Source organism: Oncorhynchus gorbuscha, linkage group LG20, assembly GCF_021184085.1.
Source record: "Oncorhynchus gorbuscha isolate QuinsamMale2020 ecotype Even-year linkage group LG20, OgorEven_v1.0, whole genome shotgun sequence".
Lineage (NCBI taxonomy): Eukaryota > Metazoa > Chordata > Actinopteri > Salmoniformes > Salmonidae > Oncorhynchus > Oncorhynchus gorbuscha.
Window position 1 is genome coordinate 34,241,970 of NC_060192.1, and position 22,523 is coordinate 34,264,492.

At 42.9% G+C, this 22,523-nt stretch overlaps 1 pseudogene; it reads left to right on the plus strand.

Moving 5' to 3' along the window:
- The window catches only part of LOC124006949, a 36,633-nt pseudogene extending 16,286 nt beyond the window's left edge, over positions 1 to 20,347 (plus strand).
- The last annotated feature ends 2,176 nt before the right edge of the window (positions 20,348 to 22,523 follow it).

The window sequence follows — 22,523 nt, forward strand, 5'->3', positions numbered from 1 at the left end:
CTCAATTTATAGATGATTCGTCAGACGGTGGAATGATGTACTTTGAATTGCTTGGAATATGTAAAAAAACACCACTTTCCAGGGGTGTAGTTTATCACATGACTGTATATATAGTGGAATATGTAAAAAACCACCACTTTCCAGGGGTGTAGTTTATCACACGACTGTATATATAGTGGAATATGTAAAAAACCACCACTTTCCAGGGGTGTAGTTTATCACACGACTGTATATATAGTGGAATATGTAAAAAACCACCACTTTCCAGGGTTTATCACATGACTGTAGTTTATTTCCAGGGGTGTAGTTTATCACATGACTGTATATATAGTGGAATATGTAAAAAACCACCACTTTCCAGGGGTGTAGTTTATCTGACTGTATATATAGTGGAATATGTAAAAAACCACCACTTTCCAGGGGTGTAGTTTATCACATGACTGTATATATAGTGGAATATGTAAAAAACCACCACTTTCCAGGGGTGTAGTTTATCACATGACTGTATATATAGTGGAATATGTAAAAAAAACACCACTTTCCAGGGGTGTAGTTTATCACATGACTGTAATATAAAAAACCACCACTTTCCAGGGGTGTAGAATGACTGTATAAAAATATGTAAAAAACCACCACTTTCCAGGGGTGTAGTTTATCACATGACTGTATATATAGTGGAATATGTAAAAAACCACCACTTTCCAGGGGTGTAGTTTATCACATGACTGTATATATAGTGGAATATGTAAAAAACCACCACTTTCCAGGGGTGTAGTTTATCACATGACTGTATATATAGTGGAATATGTAAAAAACCACCACTTTCCAGGGGTGTAGTTTATCACATGACTGTATATATAGTGGAATATGTAAAAAACCACCACTTTCCAGGGGTGTAGTTTATCACATGACTGTATATATAGTGCATTCAAAGTATTCAGAACCCTTCACTTTTTTCATCTCTCCAGTAATGTTTGATCAGGTTCAAGTCCGGGCTCTGGCTGGGCCACTCAAGGACATTCAGAGACTCATCTCGAAGCCACTCCTGCATTATCTTGCCTATGGTGGCGACAGATAGCCTAGTGGTTAGAGTGTTGGGCCAGTAACCGAAAGGTTGCTAGATCGAATCCCAGAGCAGACAAGGTAAAAACCTGGCATTCTGACCCTGAACAAGGCACTGTTCCTAGGCTGTCATTGTAAATAAGAATTTGTTCTTAACTGACTTGCCTAGGTAAAATAAAGGTAAAATAAAAATGTGCTTATGGTCATTGTCCTGTTGGAAGGTGAGCCCCAGTCTGAGGTCCGGAGCGCTCTGGAACAAGTTTTCATCAAGGATGAAAGCGTTCATCTTTCCCCCGATCCTGACTAGTCTCCCAGTCCCTGCTGCTGAAAACATCCCCACAGCATGATGCTGCCACCACCGTGCTTCACCGTAGGGATGATATTGGCCAGGTGATGAGCGGTACCTGCTTTCCTCCAGATGTGACTCTTTGCATTCAGGCCATCTTGGCTTCATCAGACCAGAGAATCCTTTTGTCAAACTCCAAGCAGTTTGTCATGTGCCTTTTTACTGAGGAGTGGCTTCCTTCTGGCCACTCTACCATAAAGGCCTGATTGGTGAAGTGCAGCAGAGATGGTTGTCCTTCTGGAAGGTTCTCATCTCCACAAAGGAACTCTAGAGCTCTGTCAGAGTGACCATCGGGTTCTTGGTCACCTCCCTAACCAAGGCCCTTCTCCCCCTATTGCTCAGCTTGGCCGAGCGGACAGCTCTAGGAAGAGTCTTGGCGGTTCCCAACTGCTTCCATTTAAGAATGAGGCCATTGTGTTCTTCGGAACCTTCAATGCTGCAGACATTTTTTGGTACCCTTCCCCAGATCTTTGCCTTTTACACAATCCTTTCTTGGAGCTCTACGGACAATTACTTCGATCTCATGGCTTGGTTTCTGCTCTGACATGCACTGTCAACTGTGGGACCTTATATAGACAGTTGTGTGCCTTTCCAAATCATGTCCAATCAATTGAATTTACCACAGGTGGACTCCAATCAAGTTGTAGAAACAACTCAAGGATGATCAATGGAAACAGCATGCACCTGAGCTCAATTTCGAGTCTTATAGCCAAGGGTCTGAATAATTATGTAAATGACATATTTCTGTTTTATTTTTTTATACATTTGCAAAAAAAACAATGTTTTTGCTTTGTCATTATATGGTATTGTGTGTAGATTTCTGAGGAATAAATCATGTGTAGACTGCAAATTGACCACAATAAGCCCAAGCAGATATCATGTTTGACTAAAACACAATTTCAAACCTTGCTTACATTTCTATACAATCACGTGTCTCTCTATTAAAACCTGTTGGGGCTAGGGGGCAGCATTTTCACTTTTGGATGAAAGGCGTGCCCAGAGTAAACTGCCTCCTACTCTTTCCCAGATGGGAATATATGCATATTATTATTACTAGTGGATAGAAAACACTGAAGTTTCTAAAACTGTTTGAATTATGTCTGAGTATAACAGAACTCATGCCAGACAAAAACCTGGGAAGAAATCCAAACAGGAAGTGAGAACTCAATTTTGAAAACAGTGCCATTTGATGTCCATCTTAGATATGGATGAGCATGCACTTCCTAGGGCTTCCACAAGATGTCACCGTCTTTAGATTCTGGTTGTATGATTCTACTATAAAGGAGGGGCTCATAGCTCTTTGAGTGGGCGGTCTGGCAGAAAGCCTCGGTCTCATTGCGCGCGGTCACGAGAGAGTCTTGCGTTCCAATGTGTTTCTTCAGACAATGAAGTTCTCCGGTTGGAATCTTATTGCTGATTAATGTTTAAAACATCCTCAATATGGATTGCATACATCATTTGACTTGTTTCTACGACCTGTAACGGAACTTTGAGTTTGTCTGGAGGAATTGCTCGTGCTTTTTGAGGATTGAATGCTGTCCTGAACAAGCTAACAAATGGCTAAATGGTGGGCTTTATGGAACAAATCAGTAATTTATTGTCGAACTGGGATTCCTTGAACTGCCTTCTGATGAAGATATTCAAAGGTAAGTGAATATTTATAGTGTTTTTTTGTAGCTTCTGTTGACGCTTCTTTTTCTGTAATAAAAAAAATAAAATCTGACACAGCGCTTGCATAGAGGATACGTTTATCTTTAATTCTGTGAATAACACTTGCATCTTTTATCAATGTTTATGAGTATAAATCACCGGATGTTTTGGATTCAAAACATTACTACATGTAATGCGCCAATGTAAACTGAGATTTATATATATATATAAATCTCAGTTTACATACATATATATAAACTGAGATTTATTTATATATATATGCACATTATCGAACAAAACACACAATACATGTATAACATGATGTCCTATGAGTGTCATCTGATGGAGATAATCAAAGGTTAGTGATTCATTTTATCTATATTTATGCTTTTGTGACTGTGAGAAATCGCTGTGTGATTTTGAATTTGGTGGTCATCTAACATAAATACATGTTGTTTTCGCTGTAAAACATTTTAATCAGACACAATGGGTAGATTAATAAGATGTTTTGCTGTATTGGACTTGTTAATGTGTGAAAGTTAAATATTTTGAAATAATATTTTTTTCAGCTGAATGGGAGGGGGTGTTCCTCCTTGTGCCCCCTAGCCCCAACAGGTTTAAAGCATGGGAATACCTGGGATCAGATTTCTTAAATTAAAATCACTTTGAGTTGATTTTCTGTTGTTTTTTTTACGGTATTTTATGTCCAACAATGAAAGTAAAAAATAATATATTGATTTATTTATTTTTGTCAGAACCTGTGGGCCAAATTCGGCCCATGGGCCACGAGTTGTGGAACCCTGTTCTAAGGTGCAGTGTTTAGTAACTGGGTGGTAGCCGGCTAGTGACAGTGACTTTGTTCAGGGCAGGGTACTGGATGGATGCCGACTAGTGATGGCTATTTAACAGTCTGATGGCCTTGCCAGTCTCTCGGTCCCAGCTTTGATGCATCTGTACTGACCTCTCCTTCTGGATGATAGCGGGGTGAACAGGCCGGGGCTGTTGATAATGCGACATCCGTTCCTGTTCAAGAATGTGTTATTATCTGAAGCTGGGAAACTGGCAATTTGTTTTTGTCCATACAATCTAACTCAACCAGTCTCCACCTAAACATCAAGATGAGATTTTTCTACCTCCAAAAGCTCCAAACAAACTTCAGATTTGCATTCAATAACCCGCTGGTAATGGTAACTCTTGAGCTGTTCAGGCGTTCCATCTATCTATACCTTTTCAAATATAACCATTTAAAATGCTCCTTGGCCATTTAAGCTACAACACAAACTTTTTAAAATATCCAGGCTATCCTAACCTTTAAATATTATAAACAATGTACATTTTCATAAATGATCATGTCATTTCATGGATTCAATGCTAAACATAAGAACACAGTGGTAGATATTTTGAATGCTACTGCTGCCATTTCAACATTTTAAAAACTATATAATTATAACTATTTAAATGTGTGTAAATTAGCATATAAACCCACCATCAATAATCGTCACTCTTAAACTGGGAAGCTAGACACCAAACCAACTTTCACATGTTCAGGCTATAATTTCTTATCAACCAACCAATCAATCAATCATTTTCATTAACCTACTTTTTCAACTATCATTTCTACTGCAGTCACTACCACTACTATAACTTATTGCAAATCCATAAATACTTTAAAACAAGGTAGTAAGCACACAGTTTCTTCAGGAAATGTAATATTCTAGTTATTATTACTGTTATTACTACTTATTATTATTATTATTATTACTACTATTCAGGAGGACTGACGTGCTGACTGTAACCCCATGGCTGGCTCCTATAGTCTGGGAGGGGACCTTCGACCCCCTGGTCATAGACGAGGCCTTCAGGTCCCACAACCTCACCATTGCTACCACTGTGTTTGCTGTAGGGAAGTAAGTCACAGATTCCATGTGTAGAAACCTGTTGCCAAGGCAATGTTTACAAGACTTCCTATGTGTGTATGTATCACCTACAAGAAATGTCAAGACTGCTGCCACTAACACAAGCATGCACCCATCCACAAGTGTTCACCATGCAGCTCTCCACAAGTGTTCACCATGCATCTATCCACAAGTGTTCACCATGCATCTATCCACAAGTGTTCACCATGCATCTATCCACATGCATTCACCATGCACCTCCCCACATGCATTCACCATGCATTCATTCACCATGCACCTCTCCCCACATGCATTCACCATGCACCTCTCCACATGCATTCACCATGCACCTCCCCACATGCATTCACCATGCACCTCCCCACATGCATTCACCATGCACCTCCCCACATGCATTCACCATGCACCTCCCCACATGCATTCACATGCATTCACCATGCACCTCCCCACATGCATTCACCATGCACCTCCCCACATGCATTCACCATGCACCTCCCCACATGCATTCACCATGCACCTCTCCACATGCATTCACCATGCACCTCCCCACATTCACCATGCATTCACCATTCACCATGCACCTCTATCCACATGCATTCACCATGCACCTCCCCACATGCATTCACCATGCATTCACCATGCATTCACCATGCACCTCCCCACATGCATTCACCATGCACCTCCCCACATGCATTCACCATGCACCTCCCCACATGCATTCACCATGCACCTCTCCACATGCATTCACCATGCACCTCCCCACATGCATTCACCATGCACCTCCCCACATGCATTCACCATGCACCTCCCCACATGCATTCACCATGCACCTCCCCACATGCATTCACCATGCACCTCCCCACATGCATTCACCATGCACCTCCCCACATGCATTCACCATGCACCTCCCCATGCATTCACCATGCACCTCCCCATGCATTCACCATGCACCTCTCCACATGCATTCACCATGCCATGCATTCACCATGCACCTCCCCACATCCACATGCATTCACCATGCACCTCCCCCACATGCATTCACCATGCATTCACATGCATTCACCATCCCCCCCACATGCATTCACCATGCACCTCCCCACATGCATTCACCATGCACCTCCCCACATGCATTCACCATGCACCTCCCCACATGCATTCACCATGCACCTCCCCACATGCATTCACCATGCACCTCTCCACATGCATTCACCTCATGTGTTAATATCTTTGGTTGATGTTATCTACATCATAGCCTCATTTATGTTGCCTGTCTGCATTTTTCAAACTGTTCGCAAGTGGGGATTATGATTGTGTCTCAACTGGCATCTTATTCCTTATGTAGTGCATTACTTTTGACCTGAGTCCTATATAGAGAATAGGTTAATGTTTGGGACACACACTACAACTCAACATGGAATTCATATTTCCGAATAAGGCCACCTCATGTCACAAGAATGCAGTCTGTCTCTAGCTGTGTTTTTTACATACACACACATTTCCCCCTGCAGGCACGCTTGCTTGTCCTACCTGAACGTTTCACATGATTTATTATTGACAACCTGAATGTTTCACCTAATTGTTTTCTCTGTCTATTTTTTAAAAATATATCATTGAAGATATAGTAATTTTAGTTCTGTCATTTCACATAGATGTACAGTACCAGTCAAAAGTTAGGATAGCCTTACTCATTCAAGGGTTTTTCTTTATTTGTACTGTTTTCTATATTGTAGAATAATAGTGACAACATCAAAACTATGAAATAACACGTGGAATCATGTATTAACAAAAAAAGGGTTAAACAAATCCAAATGTGTAATATTTTACATTCTTCAAAGTAGCCACCCTTTGCCTTGATGACCGTTTCATGAGGAATACTTTTCCAACAGTCTTGAAGGAGTTCCCACATATGCTGAGCACTTGTTGGCTGCTTTTCCTTCACTCTGTGGTCCAACTCATCCCGAACCATCTGATTTTGGGTTGAGGTTGGGTGATTGTGGAGGCCAGGTCATCTGATGCAGCACTCAATCACTCTCCTTCTCAATCAAATTGCCCTTACACAGCCTGGAAGGTCATTGTCCTGTTGAAAAACAAATGACAGTCCCAGTAAGTGCTTACCAGATGGGATGGCGTATCGTTGCAGAATGCTGTGGTAGTCATGCTGGTTAAGTGTGCCTTGCATTCTAAATAAATCCCTGACAGTGTCACCAACAAGCACCCCCACACCATCACACTTCCTCCAAGCTTCACATTGGGAACCACATATGCAGAGATCATTCGTTCACCTACTCTGCATCTCACGAAGACACGGCGGTTGGAACCTAAAGCCTAAAGTTTGGACTCATCAGATCAAAGGGCAGATTTCCCCTGGTCTAACGTCCATTGTTCGTGTTTCTTGACCCAAGCAAGTCTCTTCTTCTTAATGGTGTCCTTTAGTAGTGGTTTTCTTGCAGCAATTCGACCATGAAGGCCTGATTCACGCAGTTTCCTCTGAACAGTTGATGTTGATGTGTCTGTTTCTTGAACTCTGTGAAGCATTTATTTTGGCTGCAATTTCTGAGGCTGGTAACTCGAATGAACTTATCCTCTGCAGCAGAGAACTCTGGGTCTTCATTTTCCTGTGGCGGTCCTCATGAGAGCCAGTTTCATAATAGCGTTTGATGGTTTTTGTGACTGCACTTGAAGAAACTTTCAAAGTTCTTTACATTTTACGGATTGACAAACCTTCATGTCTAAGGATCCGTACCTTTTTTCAATTTTTACCTGAATTGACATCCAAATCTAACTGCCTGTAGCTCAGGACCTGAAATAGGGATATGTTGATACCATTTTACAGGAAACACTTTGAAGTTTGTGGAAATGTGAAATGAATGTAGGAGAATATAACACATTAGATATGGTAAAAGATAATACAACTTATTTTAATATATATTTTTTTGCACCATCATTTTTGAAATGCAAGAAAAAGGCCATAATGTATTATTCCAGCCCAGGCGCAATTTAGATTTGGGCCACTAGATGGCAGCAGTGTGTGTGCAAAGTTTTAGACTGATCAAATGAACCATTGTATTTCTGTTCACATTGTTGTATCAAGACTGCCCAAATGTGCATAATTGGTTTATTAATAACTTTTCAAGTTCATTAGTGTGCACTTTCCTCAAACATTTACATTTAAGTCATTTAGCAGACGCTCTTATCCAGAGCGACTTACAAATTGGTGCATTCACCTTATGGCACTTTCCTCAAACAATAGCATGGTATTCTTTCACTGTAATAGCTACTGTATATTGGACAGTGCAGATAGATTTAACAAGAATTTAAGCTTTCTGCCAATATCAGATATGTCGATGTCCTGGGAATGTTTTTGGTTACTACATGATTCCATATGTGTTATTTTATAGTTTTGATGTCTTCACTATTATTCTACAATGTAGAAAATAGTACAAATAAAGAGTAGGTGTGTCCAAACCTTTGACTGGCACTGTATGTTTTTCATCTCTATTCTTCCTTACAGATACACTCGTTTTCTCCGTGACTTCTTGGAGTCATCTGAGAAGCACTTCATGGTGAGAATCCAGAACTATCTATCAAATGGATTGACTGGTATAATATAAAGAAGGTCCAGGGATAACAATGTGTGTGTGTGTGTGTGTGTGTTTATACAGTGGGGAGAACAAGTAGTTGATACACTGCCGATTTTGCAGGTTTTCCTACTTACAAAGCATGTAGAGGTCTGTAATTTTCATCATAGGTACACTTCAACCGTGAGAGACGGAATCTAAAACAAAAATTCAGAAAATCACATTGTATGATTTAAGTAATTAATTCGCATTTTATTGCATGACATAAGTATTTGATCACCTACCAACCAGTAAGAATTTCGGCTCTCACAGACCTGTTAGTTTCTTTCAGAAGCCCTCCTGTTCTCCACTCATTACCTGTATTAACTGCACCTGTTTGAACTCATTACCTGTATAAAAAGACACCTGTCCACACACTCAATCAAACAGACTCCAACCTCTCCACAATGGCTAAGACCAGAGGGCTGTGTAAGGACATCAGGGATAAAATTATAGACCTGCACAAGGCTGGGATTGGCTACAGGACAATAGGCAAGCAGCTTGGTGAGAAGGCAACAACTGTTGGCGCAATTATTAGAAAATGTAAGAATGTTAAGTTGACGGTCAATCACCCTCTGTCTGGGGCTCCATGCAAGATCTGACCTTGTGGGGCATCAATGATCATGAGGAAGGTGAGGGATCAGCCCAGAACTACACAGCAGGACCTGGTCAATGACCTGAAGAGAGCTGGGACCACAGTCTCAAAGAAAACCATTAGTAACACTCTACACCGTCATGGATTAAAATCCTGCAGCGCTCGCAAGGTCGCCCTGCTCAAGCAGGCGCATTTCTAGGCCCGTCTGAAGTTTGCCAATGTCCATCTGGATGATCCAGAGGAGGAATGGGAGAAGGTCATGTGGTCTGATGAGACAAAAATAGAGCTTTTTGGTCTAAACTCCACTCGCTGTGTTTGGAGGAAGAAGAAGGATGAGTACAACCCCAAGAGCACCATCCCAACCGTGAAGCATGGAGGTGGAAACATCATTCTTTGGGGATGAATTTCTGCAAAGGGGACAGGACGACTGCACCGTATTGAGGGGAGGATGGATGGGGCCATGTATTGCGAGATCTTGGCCAACAACCTCCTTCCCTCAGTAAGAGCATTGAAGATGGGTTGTGGCTGGGTCTTCCAGCATGACAACTACCCAAAACACACAGCTAGGGCAACTAAGGAGTGGCTCCATAAGAAGCATCTCAAGGTCCTGGAGTGGCCTAGCCAGTCTCCAGACCTGAACCCAAAAGAAAATCTTTGGAGGGAGCTGAAAGTCTGTATTGCCCAGCGACATGCCCGAAACCTGACGGATCTGGAGAAGGTCTGTATGGAGGAGTGGGCCAAAATCCCTGCTGCAGTGTGTGGAAACCTGGTCAGGAACTACAGGAAACATATGATCTCTGTACCAAATATTAAGTTATGCTTTTCTGATGTATCAAATACTTATGTCATGCAATAAAATGTAAATTAATTACTTAAAAATCACACAGATTTTAAGGATTTTTTTAGATTCCGTCTCTCACAGTGTCTGTTTATCCCTGTTCTCTCCTCTCTGCACAGACCATACAAACGCTCCTCACCGCGTGGCCGCGGCCACCCTACTCTGGTGGTCCCAGCGCGCACGACCCACGTGGAGTTCCAGGTCTCCGGTAGCCTCTGGAACTGCCAATCTGCGGTCAACAAGGCAGAGTTCATCTCAGCCTATGCCTCCCTCCAGTCCCTCGACTTCTTGGCACTGACGGAAACATGGATCACCACAGACAACACTGCTACTCCTACTGCTCTCTCTTCGTCCGCCCACGTGTTCTCGCACACCCCGAGAGCGTCTGGTCAGCGGGGTGGTGGCACCGGGATCCTCATCTCTCCCAAGTGGTCATTCTCTCTTTCTCCCCTTACCCATCTGTCTATCGCCTCCTTTGAATTCCATGCTGTCACAGTTACTAGCCCTTTCAAGCTTAACATCCTTATCATTTATCGCCCTCCAGGTTCCCTCGGAGAGTTCATCAATGAGCTTGATGCCTTGATAAGCTCCTTTCCTGAGGACGGCTCACCTCTCACAGTTCTGGGCGACTTTAACCTCCCCACGTCTACCTTTGACTCTTTCCTCTCTGCCTCCTTCTTTCCACTCCTCTCCTCTTTTGACCTCACCCTCTCACCTTCCCCCCTACTCACAAGGCAGGCAATACGCTCGACCTCATCTTTACTAGATGCTGTTCTTCCACTAACCTCACTGCAACTCCCCTCCAAGTCTCCGACCACTGCCTTGTATCCTTTTCCCTCTCGCTCTCATCCAACACCTCCCACACTGCCCCTACTCGGATGGTATCGCGCCGTCCCAACCTTCGCTCTCTCTCCCCCGCTACTCTCTCCTCTTCCATCCTATCATCTCTTCCCTCCGCTCAAACCTTCTCCCACCTATCTCCTGATTCTGCCTCCTCAACCATCCTCTCCTCCCTCTCTGCATCCCTTGACTCTCTATGTCCCCTATCCTCCAGGCCGGCTCGGTCCTCCCCTCCCGCTCCGTGGCTCGATGACTCATTGCGAGCTCACAGAACAGGGCTCCGGGCAGCCGAGCGGAAATGGAGGAAAACTCGCCTCCCTGCGGACCTGGCATCCTTTCACTCCCTCCTCTCTACATTTTCCTCCTCTGTCTCTGCTGCTAAAGCCACTTTCTACCACGCTAAATTCCAAGCATCTGCCTCTAACCCTAGGAAGCTCTTTGCCACCTTCTCCTCCCTCCTGAATCCTCCGCCCCCTCCCCCCCTCCTCCCTCTCTGCAGATGACTTCGTCAACCATTTTGAAAAGAAGGTCGACGACATCCGATCCTCGTTTGCTAAGTCAAACGACACCGCTGGTTCTGCTCACACTGCCCTACCCTGTGCTCTGACCTCTTTCTCCCCTCTCTCTCCAGATGAAATCTCGCGTCTTGTGACGGCCGGCCGCCCAACAACCTGCCCGCTTGACCCTATCCCCTCCTCTCTTCTCCAGACCATTTCCGGAGACCTTCTCCCTTACCTCACCTCGCTCATCAACTCATCCCTGACCGTTGGCTACGTCCCTTCCGTCTTCAAGAGAGCGAGAGTTGCACCCCTTCTGAAAAAACCTACACTCGATCCCTCCGATGTCAACAATTACAGACCAGTATCCCTTCTTTCTTTTCTCTCCAAAACTCTTGAACGTGCCGTCCTTGGCCAGCTCTCCCGCTATCTCTCTCTGAATGACCTTCTTGATCCAAATCAGTCAGGTTTCAAGACTAGTCATTCAACTGAGACTGCTCTCCTCTGTATCACGGAGGCGCTCCGCACTGCTAAAGCTAACTCTCTCTCCTCTGCTCTCATCCTTCTAGATCTATCGGCTGCCTTCGATACTGTGAACCATCAGATCCTCCTCTCCACCCTCTCCGAGTTGGGCATCTCCGGCGCGGCCCACGCTTGGATTGCGTCCTACCTGACAGGTCGCTCCTACCAGGTGGCGTGGCGAGAATCTGTCTCCTCACCACGCGCTCTCACCACTGGTGTCCCCCAGGGCTCTGTTCTTGGCCCTCTCCTATTCTCGCTATACACCAAGTCACTTGGCTCTGTCATAACCTCACATGGTCTCTCTTATCATTGCTATGCAGATGACACACAATTAATCTTCTCCTTTCCCCCTTCTGATGACCAGGTGGCGAATCGCATCTCTGCATGTCTGGCAGACATATCAGTGTGGATGACGGATCACCACCTCAAGCTGAACCTCGGCAAGACGGAGCTGCTCTTCCTCCCGGGGAAGGACTGCCCGTTCCATGATCTCGCCATCACGGTCGACAACTCCATTGTGTCCTCCTCCCAGAGCGCCAAGAACCTTGGCGTGATCCTGGACAACACCCTGTCGTTCTCAACTAACATCAAGGCGGTGGCCCGTTCCTGTAGGTTCATGCTCTACAACATCCGCAGAGTACGACCCTGCCTCACACAGGAAGCGGCGCAGGTCCTAATCCAGGCACTTGTCATCTCCCGTCTGGATTACTGCAACTCGCTGTTGGCTGGGCTCCCTGCCTGTGCCATTAAACCCCTTCAACTCATCCAGAACGCCGCAGCCCGTCTGGTGTTCAACCTTCCCAAGTTCTCTCACGTCACCCCGCTCCTCCGTTCTCTCCACTGGCTTCCAGTTGAAGCTCGCATCCGCTACAAGACCATGGTGCTTGCCTACGGAGCTGTGAGGGGAACGGCACCTCAGTACCTCCAGGCTCTGATCAGGCCCTACACCCAAACAAAGGCACTGCGTTCATCCACCTCTGGCCTGCTCGCCTCCCTACCACTGAGGAAGTACAGCTCCCGCTCAGCCCAGTCAAAACTGTTCGCTGCCCTGGCCCCCCAATGGTGGAACAAACTCCCTCACGACGCCAGGACAGCGGAGTCAATCACCACCTTCCGGAGACACCTGAAACCCCACCTCTTTAAGGAATACCTAGGATAGGTTAAGTAATCCCTCTCACCCCACCCCCCCTAAGTTTTAGATGCACTATTGTTAAGTGACTGACCCACTGGATGTCATAAGGTGAATGCACCAATTTGTAAGTCGCTCTGGATAAGAGCGTCTGCTAAATGACTTAAATGTAAATGTAAATGTAAGTGTGCCTATGATAAAATTACAGACCTCTATATGCTTTGTAAGTAGGAAAACCTGCAAAATCGGCAGTGTATCAAATACTTGTTCTCCCCACTGTGTGTGTATATATATTACACACACAGTGCTGCTTGAATGTATGTGAACACTGCAGGGCTGGTCATTATTTAGCTATAAAAAATGTAAATAAACGTAAAATCCTTATCTAATCCCCAATTTGTAATAACATTCCAAGTAAATGACAGATCATTTAAATGTTTGTTTAACAAAAGTGGTTTATTTAACAGAAACTCAGATTTGATGGGTGAAAAAAACATGAACCCCTTCAGTCATAAGCTTGTGGCACCTCCATTAGCAGCGACAACTTGGAGGAAACATCTCCTATAGCTAGTAATCAGTCTCTGGCATCTGTTTTCAGAGATTACAGAATTCAGCCAATTGAGTTCGGTTCGAGGGGTGTCTGCCATGAACTGCCCGCTTCAGGTCCTGCCACAGCATCTTGATTGAATTTAGGTCAAATCAAATCAAATGTATTTATATAGCCCTTCGTACATCAGCTGATATCTCAAAGTGCTGTACAGAAACCCAGCCTAAAACCCCAAACAGCAAGCAATGCAGGTGTAGAAGCACCTGAAACACATCCAAAACACATTCTTTGGTAGATTTGCTTGAATGCTTTGTGTCGCTGTTTTGTTTGTGAGACCCATTTTCGGCCCAGCTTTAGCTCCTTGACTGATGGCCTGACGGTCTGTTCAAGAATCTCCTGGTATACCTCGGAATTCATTGTCGTACAGGTCCAGAGGAGGAAAAGCAGTTCCAGATCTTGACATTCCCAGCACCATGCTTGACTGTTGGGATTAGGTTATTTTGGTGGTAGACAGTGTTGGGTTGTCGCCAAACATGGTGGTGTTGATTGTGAACAAAAAGGTTAATTTTGGACTCGTCAGTCCAGAGAATGACTTTCACAAACCTTCAGGCTTCTTCCTAGCACCACTCCCATGAATGGCATTTGGATTCGGTGTTCTTCTTATTGTTGAATGATGCACAGTTACCTGAGATGCAGCAAGGGAGATGTTATGTTTGGGTTGCCTTTTACCTGATTTCTCATTGTTTTTGTGTCACTTGGGGATATTTTAGAAGGGCGTCCACTTCTAGGCCGAGTTACTGTCATGTTAAATGCTTTCCATTTGTAAATGATTTGCCTCACATTGGACTGATGGAGCTCAAATAATTTTGAGGTGATTTTATCGCTTTCTCCAGACTGTTGTCCTCTCACTATCCTCGTACTAGTTGAGGTTCTGGAGCATCAGCATTTATGGGTTCGATTACAGGCTCAGAATGGCAAGAAAGGCCTTTTTTCTGAAACTCGTCAGTCTATGATGGCTATTCCATGCGAGAAATTGCCAAGAAACTGAAGATCTCGTACAGCGCTGTGTACTACTCCCTTCGCAGAACAGCAGAGTTGCAAAGAAAAAGCCGTATCTCAGACTGGCTAATAAAAAGAAAGACAAGCAAAATAAGTCACTTCCTCTGCCTAGAAGGCCAGCATCCCGGAGTTGCCTCTTCACTGTTGACGTTGAGACTGATGTTTTGCGGGTACTATTTAATGAAGCTGCAATTTGAGGACTTGTGAGGTGTCTTTTTTTCTCAAACTAGACACTAATTTACTTGTCCTCTTGCTCAGTTGTACCTCCCACTTTCTATTCTGGTTAGAGCCCATTTGCAATGTTACTCAACTGGTCTTACGAAGGACAGTTTTATTGCTTATTTAATTACCACAACAGTTTTCAGCAGTGCTAACATAATTGCAAAAGGGTTTTCTAATGACCAATTAGCCTTTTTAAAATGATAAACTTGGATTAGCTAACACAACATGCCATTGGAACACAGGAGTGATGGCTGCTGATAATGGGCCTATGTAGAACTTAATATTTGGAACAGAGCTCATACGTTTCCTGTAGTTCTTGACCAGGTTTGCACACTCTGCAGCAGGGATTTTGGCCCACTCCTCCATACAGACCTTCTCCAGATCCTTCAGGTTTCGGGGCTGTCGCTGGGCAATACGGACTTTCAGCTCCCTCCAAAGATTTTCTATAAAATCATCCCCAGATAATTATCTTTCCACTTCCATGCAACAGTTGTTGCCTTCTTGCCAAGCTGCTTGCCTATTGTCCTGTAGCCCATCATCAGCCTTGTGCAGGTCTACAATTTTATCCCTGATGTCCTTACACAGCCCTCTGGTCTTAGCCATTGTGGAGAGGTTGGAGTCTGTTTGATTGAGTGTGTGGACAGGTGTCTTTTTATACAGGTAATGAGTTCAAACAAGTGCAGTTAATACAGGTAATGAGTGGAGAACAGGAGGGATTCTGAAAGAAACTAACAGGTCTGTGAGAGATGGAATTCTTACTGGTTGGTAGGTGATCAAATACTTATGTAATGCAATAAAATGCAAATTAATGACTTAAAAATCATACAATGTGATTTTCTGGATTTTTGTTTTAGATTCCGTCTCACAGTTGAAGTGTACCTATGATTAAAATTACAGACATTTACATTTACATTTAAGTCATTTAGCAGACGCTCTTATCCAGAGCGACTTACAAATTGGTGCATTCACCTTATGACATCCAGCATAAAGACCTCTACATGCTTTGTAAGTAGGAAAACCTGCAAAATCGTCAGTGTATCAAATAGTTCTCCCCACTGTATTCCATTTGAAAAAATCTGCCGTTTCCAGCAACAATAGTCATTTACAACATTAACAATGTTTACAATGTATTTCTGATCAATTTGATATTATTTTAAGGCAAACTTGATTTTCTTTTAAAAACAAGGACATTTCTAAGTGACCACAAACTTTTGAATGGTTGTGTCTGTGTGTGTATAGATAAAGATGATGTAGGATTAGATCCTCCTGCCCGTGTGATGTTATTCATTGGTCCAGATTCAATTAAATGTACTAAATGTAACTCAACTCATTACAAATTCCATCCCTTTCAATCGAAGTGAAATGTGATTCCAGGTGGGGCTGGATGTGCACTACTACGTGTTCACCGACCTGCCCGGCGATGTGCCTAGCAACATGACTCTTGGTGTCGGCAGGCTGCTCAGCATCGTGAGAGTGCCGAAGTTCGACCGCTGGCAGGAGATATCCCTCCGCCGCATGGAGCTCATCCAGGTCACACTTTATTCATATTATTACTACATTATGAGTTTATTATTATTATTAGTAGTAGTTAATAATAATAATAATAATAATAATGTGGCGGCAGGTAGCCTACCGTTTAAAAGTGTTGGGCCAGTAACTGAAAGGTCACTGGTTTGAATCCCCAAGCCGACTACATTAAAAATCTGTCTGTGCCTTTGAGCAAGGCACACAACCCTAATTGCTTCTGTAAGTTGATCTGGATAAGAGCGTCCGCTAAAGTTTATTTTATTAAAAATTCGAACCTTTATTTAACTTGGCATTAAATGACTAACTGTGAAAATGTAGAAGTATTAGTAGCTCCCTACAGATGTCCCAACTAGCAACAAAATATCAACTGTTGATAATAGACAACATATCTCTAGGGTTACAGTTAAGAGGTTATGCCTATAGGGTTAGTGCATACCAGTTAGTTTAAATATTGTTGACAGTAGATTGTATGGACTGTGTATTTTTTAAATCATTTTAACCCTGCCTGAAAACCAAATTTACATCTGAGGACAATCAACTTTGATTGATTGCTTGAAGTTCTACTGAACATCCACCAACCATCTACTTGGAAGCAGACTGCCATTGAGGATCACATCCACCGGGAGGCGCACTACATCTTCTGCCTGGATGTAGACATGAGGTTCCATGGCCGTGTGGGGTCTGAGGTGCTGGGGAGACTGGTGGCCGCCATCCACCCCTGGTAATACTTACTTACTTACTTACTTACTTACTTACTTACTTACTTACTTACTTACTTACTTAAAGGGCCAGCATCCACCCCTGGTAATACTTACTTACTTACTTACTTAAAGGGCCAGCATCCACCCCTGGTAATACTTACTTACTTACTTACTTACTTAAAGGGCCAGCATCCACCCCTGGTAATACTTACTTAAAGGGCCACCATCCACCCCTGGTAATACTTACTTACTTACTTACTTACTTAAAGGGCCAGCATCCACCCCTGGTAATACTTACTTAAAGGGCCAGCATCCACCCCTGGTAATACTTACTTACTTAAAGGGTCAGCGTCCACCCCTGTTAATACTTACTTACTTACCTACTTACTTAAAGGGCCAGCGTCCACCCCTGGTAATACTTACTTACTTACCTACTTACTTAAAGGGCCAGCGTCCACCCCTGGTAATACTTACTTACTTACCTACTTACTTAAAGGGCCAGCATCCACCCCTGGTAATACTTACTTACTTACCTACTTACTTAAAGGGCCAGCATCCACCCCTGTTAATACTTACTTACTTACTTAAAGGGCCAGCATCCACCCCTGGTAATACTTACTTATTTACTTAAAGGGCCAGCATCCACCCCTTGTAATACTTACCTACTTACTTAAAGGGCCAGCATCCACCCCTGGTAATACTTACTTACTTACTTACTTAAAAGGGCCAGCGTCTACACCTGTTAATACTTACTTAAACACTTAATAGTTACTTAAAGAGGAAAAAAGTAAAAAAAAAATCCCTGTAACGTAACAAAATGTGTAAAAAGGGAAGGGGTCTGAATCATTCCCGAATGCACTTTATATACAAACATATGTGGACAACCCTTCAGATCATTCTGATAACTGTAGATACAAACATATGTGGACAACCCTTCAGATCATTCTTATAACTGTAGATACAAACATATGTGGACAACCCTTCAGATCATTCTGATAACTGTAGATACAAACATATGTGGACAACCCTTCAGATCATTCTGATAACTGTAGATACAAACATATGTGGACAACCCTTCAGATCATTCTGATAACTGTAGATACAAACATATGTGGACAACCCTTCAGATCATTCTGATAACTGTATATACAAACATATGTGGACAACCCTTCAGATCATTCTTATAACTGTAGATACAAACATATGTGGACAACCCTTCAGATCATTCTGATAACTGTAGATACAAACATATGTGGACAACCCTTCAGATCATTCTGATAACTGTAGATACAAACATATGTGGACAACCCTTCAGATCATTCTGATAACTGTAGATACAAACATATGTGGACAACCCTTCAGATCATTCTGATAACTATAAAACAAATATGATCATATTTAGTAACAGTACAAATTAGTCCCCATTTCATATAACTGACGACAGAGCATTTTCTACCCAGAGTCCTCTGAGCGACGCAGAAACACCATTTGTATGTCTGCAGACTCCTTACAACTTCAGCTTTCGTCCCTGTGACCACGAGAATTGTGGTTGTGTTTTCAAGTCTACTAAATTATTTCAATTTTTTTTTCATGTTGAGAGCTCTAAATCCAGCTGGGAATTCCACAGCTAGATAGAACCACAATTGCTGAATTCGCTAGACTGTCCCTTTTAATATACAGTCCCCTAGGCTGGGCTCATCACTCAGAGGCAGTTTGAAATCGATTCTTTGTCTGGAAAAGGCGACACGGAGTGGCAACAAGATTTCCGATCTGTTGATGCTCTACAGATGGTCAAAGTATCAACAAATCTGTTGCTAAGCAAGGGTTGAGGCTAGGGTAAGGGTTATGTTTAGGGTGAGGGTAAGGGCTAAGATCAAGGTTAGGGTTAGTAGATAGTTATTTTAAATGTTACTGATTGTACATTTGTAGATGTTCTACAGACTATCCAAAGAAAGTTTTACCGTGACCTCAGTAAGGGTATGTTCCTGGTTAAATAAAGTAACAATACAAAATGGTCTTGTATCTTGCAGGTTCTACATGTACCCCGGAGCCAGTACCCCTACGAGCGGCGGGCCGTGTCCACAGCCTCTGTACCTCAGGACCAGGGAGACTTCTACTACCAGGCCAACATATTCGGAGGAGTGCTGGAGGATGTTCATAGGCTGACCAAGACGTGCAGGGAGAACCTGGAGGTAGGCACTCATGCACTCAGGCAGGCAAAACACACACTCAACACAGTCATGCAGACAGAAAGGCATGCATTCCGAGAAGTACGCACAGACATATGCACGCATGCAGGCAGGCATGCAGTCACTCACTCTCTCCCCCTATATCCACCCCTCCCTCCCTCCTTCCTCCTCCTCTCCACCCGCCCTTCTCCCCCCCCTCTAGGTGGATAAGTCTGTGGGTGTTGAGGTTGTGTGGCAGGAGGAGAGTCACCTGAACTGGTACCTGGTGAAGAATAAGCCCACCAAGCTGCTGTCACCTGAATATGTGTGGGACGACGCTAGAGGACGGGATACCAAGGAGATAAAACTCGTCCGCTTCTCCTCTGTCATCAAGAACAAGGCAGAGGTCAGGGAGAACCCATGAGATGCAGCCCATGCAAAACCCACATAGATATCTATAGCTTAAACAGACAGATTTCTATAGCTTAAACAGACAGATTTCTATAGCTTAAACAGACAGATTTCTATTGCATAAACAACAGATTTCGATAGCATAAACAGACAGATTTCGATAGCATAAACAGACAGATTTCGATAGCATAAACAACAGATTTCGATAGCATAATCAACAGATTTCGATAGCATAAACAACAGATTTCGATAGCATAAACAACAGATTTCGATAGCATAAACAACAGATTTCGATAGCATAAACAACAGATTTCGATAGCATAAACAACAGATTTCTATAGCATAAACAGATTTCTATAGCTTAAACAGACAGATTTCGATAGCTTAAACAGACAGATTTTTATCAGGAATGTTTTAATATGCTAATTAGACTTTCGCCCGAGGTGATGACATTGACGCTAGAGTTTTAAAGACTCAAGAGCTAACTATATTTAAGCTCTTGAGTCTTCCTCATCTCTGAGAACTGCCACAACAAAAGAATGATGTTCAAGACAACTGAGCGTGTTGTTGGTGCCCACCCTAACAGCGACACGTTAGCATCCCCTGATCTGTGAACAGTTTTTACAATTATTATGATGTGAAGCCCTTTTAATACTTGTATTGAAAAGCGCTATACAAATAAAGTTCATTATTATTAAGTTGACATTTTATACATGAAATTACATTTATTTCTCTGGCATCGTGGTCGTTGTGTCTGACATTGTCCAACCAGTAGCGGGGCAAGACTGCTTGAAAATGATGTGTGGCCAATGGAATTCTGTCCTGATGTTAATGAGGTGAGTATGCGTAGCAATGGCTTTGTCTTGGGCTACTCAATGATGGACTTAGGAGAGCAGTTAACTGTTAGCTAGCTACGTTTCGTCACTGTGAACACCCGACAACTCAAGGAGCGTTATTATTGTCTGTGAAATAATCTCTCCTGTTAACTCTGACAATGTTGAAGCACTTCTGACACCATGTTATGATCTTAGTCAGACATGACTGTACTGCGCAGCAGAGCACGAGCAAATGGCTCGGCTTCAAAACGTTAGTGATCAATTTAGTGATGCCCTGCCCATACCCTAGTTATTGATGAAAGACCAGGCACTAACCTGATGTATAGAGTTGTGGTCTGTCAGGGTCAGGGAGCAGAGCTCCAATAGGGAGGGACCATCTGTATAAAGGTATACCTGTTTCACCTGTGTGCTAAAGTTATGTTCTAGTCATAGAGAATGCTAGATAGCTCTAGTGGCCAAAAAGCCATTGTAGCAACGGCAGCGCCATTCAGGGTTCCCTCCATGCTTCCACCATTTTTAAGTAGTCAAATGGAAGGAGATATTCAACGAGCAGGTGTCCACATACTTTTGTGTGTTAAATGGCTTCATTGCCAAAAACTCGAACTAAGGAGGAAATTAGTCATTGGAGCCCATTACAGGGTTTTCTCTGTGTAGAAGATTCTTCGGCATGGTCGTCTAAGTGGTCATTTTCAGGATGGAAAAACAGTTTGTGTTAACATGAACAACTATAACCAGATAGAAAGCATGCAGAAAATATATTTTGTAATAATACCATCTTTGAGAACTAACAATCAATAATAATAAATAATAATTTTAATAATACAAAATAAAAATATAAGCCATTGATTTTGTTCTAATGTTTGAGCAGAGGAACACAGCATTAGCCATGGCAAAATGCATAGAATTACTGGAAATTAGCTTTAAAACTGCAAAACGGTCTCTTAGCTCCATGCCAAACTGTGTAGAATTGATTGAAATTTGCTTCAAAACTGCAAAATGTTCTCTCAGTTCAATGAAAAAATGTGTAGAATTTATTTTCAAACTTTGCTTTACAAAATCAAAATTTTATCTACGCTTCCAAGATACCTTCCTCGTTAATTAATTCTTCTTCTTCTTTATTCTAAATTCATCTGTCAGATTATGGTGTTTGTGAGCACACTGTGTTGAGGCCATGGCCATTTAGAAGCAGTCCATTTTCTTCTTCTACGACTTCTATGAGTTGGTAAACAAACTGAACGCATCCTTACTGCCAATCCGTGCAAATTTAATCATGGGTGAGTTTCAGGCCCCGGAGTGAACATAATTGTACACTCGCAAAGCCGACTAAACTCGGGCCGAGGGGCTTACGTTGCAAACTTCTCTTGCTTGGCTCATCATTTGGACCTCCAAGATGGTGACGGGGATTCCCCAAGGGCATAAGGCGAGGGTAAGTGGACGAGGGTGTGTCTTTAATGAGTTTAAATGTTTGAGCATCAAAACTGTGATGTATCATGGGTAAATTGTGGCTGACTGATCTACAAATAATGATGTAAGGTGATTTGTAGATCAGCCAGTTGGCAGTCGCATGCTCTGTCAGCTGCTCTGTCCAACAAGCCCATTAGCTTAGCCCTCTTGATGACCTGGGTGGAATTATGTGATCCTTCCTCAACCAGAGATACTATATTTGTCACATTCTGACCTTAGTTCCTTTGATTTGTCTTTGTTTTAGTATGGTCAGGGCGTGAGTTCGGTGGGTTGTCTATGTTCTGTTTTCTATGTTGTGTTTTGTGTTTGGCCTGGTATGGTTCTCAATCAGAGGCAGGTGTCGTTAGTTGTCTCAGAGAATCATACTTAGGTAGCCTTTAACCACCTGTGTTTCGTGTTTTATTTTCTGTTCTGTGTTTTGTTTCACCGTTCAGGACTGTTAGTTTTGTCGTTTTATTCAGTATTTTTTATTAAAACAAGATGAACACTTTCCACGCTGCACCTTGGTCCTTCTCTCTTTCTCCCAATGACGAACGTTACGATATTTAATGATGAGATGGTCTTGTCTTGGACAATTAG